Below are 3376 nucleotides of genomic sequence, written 5' to 3' on the forward strand. Positions count from 1 at the left end.
AAGAAATAATTACAAATCACCGCGAGTTGCGGCTACGAACATACAAACATGACCGGAAACAACACCTTCCCAATCTTCTTTCAAAAAAAAAATTGAGAACAAACGGGTCAGCATATCAGAGTAAACGTTCGTAAAACACGTCCTCTGTCAGCTTAAAGAGGTTATGAGGAGCAGATCGTTTGATTGGCTATAAGTAATTAAGTTTCCACATAGTAGGCTTGTAGTCACGAGGGCCAACAAGGAGGCTACGTGACCATCATAGAAACTACTTTTAGTCACCATGCATCAGTTACTGACGGTGGATAGCTAAGTTATCGTTTATCTCTTTTATATTATCCTCTAGGTTGGTTCATTGACGACCACTACATTGACCCACTGCCTGTGTGACCATCTCACCGCGTTCGGCTCCGACTTCCAGTTCTTCGTGGCGCCGAACTCCCTGAACATCCTGGAGGCTCTGGAAGGGTTTACAAACATCATGGACAACCCGTCGGTTGTGATCACCATCGGAGTCCTGTTTGGACTTTATCTTCTGATTGTGATATGGGCAAGAAGGGAGGACAAAAAGATGGACTAAAGGTAAAGGGCATTCTTGACAACCACAGCTTAAAAGATTAAGAGTAAAACTAGAAAAGCCGACATTTGCTTGGGAGCAAATGCAGCAGATGGCTTCACCACATCCCCCGTACCAAAAATGGATCTATAAAACAATGGCTGCCAATAGTGTATACATCTCCCTCAATGGAATCTTCCAATGCTGGAAATAGCCAAAAAGCCGTATTTTACATACTAGTAATTTTAAAGTGGTGTAAGTCAAAAGCGTGAATGACATTCTTTGGACATGTGTCCAAGGTATCCCCATACCGAATTTCAGGTCATTCAGATTTAATATTGGGGCACAGGGGGCCAAAAATGTACATTTTTGGTCCGAAAATAGCCAAAAAGCCCTATTTTTCCCAATTTTGAAGTGGTGTATGTCAAATCTTGAACTAGGTTTTGTAGACATATGTCCAAGGTATCCCCATACGAAATTTCAGGTCATTTGGTTTTAGTACCAGAGCTCCAGATCTCAAAATGTATATTTTTGGCCTAAAATGGCAAAAAAAAACCAAATAAAACAATTTTCAAAAAAAATAAAAAAAATGCTTTGGGGTATTTGCCCACTCTACCTTCATGCCAAATTTTATATTATTTGGCCCAAAAATGGCAGAGATGAATCCATTTAAAGAAATGGCAGAAGGAGAAGAAGGAGAAGGAGAAACACGAGGGAACACAATATGTCTTCACCACTGAAGCCATAATAAGCAGCTCAAAAGAAAGAAAATAATTTAAGTGCTCCCCGATAAGCTAGTTCTCGCAAATTAAATACAGTGTGTCCGAAAGGTATCCGAGAGGACACCTGTCGGAATTGGATACCTTAGAACTGCCACGTCCATTTTTATATAGTTACGACCCTGCCCCAGGAGGACAACTGCCTTCCCCAACAAGAGGACACTTTTTTTGTTCGAACTCCACCTTGCCATCGATCTTGTGCCCTTTGGAAAGGCACTTTACACGACTTCCTTTACTTCACTCAGGTGAAAATGAGTGTGCCAGAATGATCGATTATCATGGTGGTGGGCATTGAAAAGAAAACCAAACCAAACATTCCTTTTGATGATTCTAGCTTAGTTCGTTATAGTTAGAGTAAAACAATACCTGATCCAGCTGATTCTTTTTGTTGATGAATGATTTTACTGTACTCATAGCTAAGTTTCCTATGCGTACATCTTTTTTTCTCATTACAGGTGGGTGCTACAGTGTTGGAAGGGTCGAATCGAGGCAGACATACATACGAAGTTATGGTTTACACCGGGACCCGAGCCAACGCTGGGACCAGTGCAGAGGTAGGGCATAAGTGTTTATAATGTATTGATCTGAGCGTAGTAACAATTAAAACATTGGCGCAGTCATTATCCAAAAAGCAGATAAAGAATAATAAAGAGGTTGTAAAGCGAACATATGTCAGGTTGCAGATTGCAATCTATCAGAATATGGCGACCAGGATATGTGCCACTAGAATTACTGACAATACTTCTAAGTAGAAATCCCCGACCGATTTTTTTTGGCGACGTTTAAGGAAGGAGCCTAATGGTACAGAATTGTGTGCAATTCGCAAGAATTCTAGGAATTGTACAGGCATTTTGTCTACAGGCAGGCAATATCCACAGGGATGTCTCCCAGCTCGCCATCGCAATGTTTGTTTTCATTGCCAGTCTTGTCTGAACATTGGGATATTCGTTTCATGTCACCTTTAAGACCAATGGCTGATCGAGATGTACAAAAGGAGGACCATCCCTACACAATTTAACATCTTGATCGTGATCTCTGTCGACCCAGACTCAGATTGGAATCTCTACTTGAAGGATCTGCTATTCTTCAAGATTGTATTCGCTACACTGATATCTGTATGTCCATGTCCCGCAGGTGTTCCTGGTGCTTAGAGGAGAGTTGGGTCAGTCTGTTCCGTATGTGTTGGAAGACAAAACCCGCATTACGTCAAGCAAGGCGCCGTAGACACGTTTGTGGTGACGTCAGACTTTCATCTGGGTCCAATATATGCCATCCATATTTGGCACAATAACATGGCCCTGACCCGTCTTGGAAGGGTTTTCTCTCGCCGAGTTATAGCATTTCATACTGAATGTTTTGGTTTTATGGTATTCGAACTATATTGGTTCTGTAGATATTCTATTTTATGATAGCTTAGAAAGTGTCAAATTTGAATGTGCTCTTGGAAAGGAACTTAAAGTCGGTTTGAAGTATTTTCATGCAATGGTACAAATGTGGAAATATTATTGTCAATTTCCAATGAGTATGTCATGAATGACATAGGTATCTTGACCAAGTCATCGTTACTGACGTCCAAGATGATGATAAGCACACGTTCCTGTGCAAAAGGTGAGTTTGCCGGTGTGTTTTTAGCCTAGGATACACAAAACCACATTTTCTATTCTGTAACATAATTTATTGTTCAAACTTGCAGTCCTAATCGGGTTTGAATTTCAAATCCATATAAATATATGAACGACATTAAAACGACATATCATATGAGAAAACTTTCTTGCACGACAATTGCACATCGTACAATGTATGGCAAACAACATAAAGAGAGTAACAAACAATAAAATAAATGTGTTGAGTAAGACCTAATGACGAATAAAACCTAACATATCTATACCATAATAAGGGATAGCACAAGTCTTCGATAAAGTGTTACAGTCGAGTGGGCATATCAACGGAGGCGTTCGAATGAGTCTTTTTAATGTTTGAAGATGATTTTACAATACACATAGCTTGTTCATCAAGTAGGTCTGTACTTCGTATTGCTCTGTCT

The 3376-nt window shown here is 40.2% G+C and overlaps 1 pseudogene; it reads left to right on the top strand.

The window, feature by feature from the left end:
- Positions 1–2940, top strand: part of LOC109463091 — a 3296-nt pseudogene extending 356 nt beyond the window's left edge.
- Positions 2941–3376: the final 436 nt, after the last annotated feature.

Source organism: Branchiostoma belcheri, unplaced genomic scaffold (genome assembly GCF_001625305.1).
Source record: "Branchiostoma belcheri isolate BF01 breed outbred unplaced genomic scaffold, Haploidv18h27 scaffold1216, whole genome shotgun sequence".
In the NCBI taxonomy this organism is placed as follows: domain Eukaryota; kingdom Metazoa; phylum Chordata; class Leptocardii; order Amphioxiformes; family Branchiostomatidae; genus Branchiostoma; species Branchiostoma belcheri.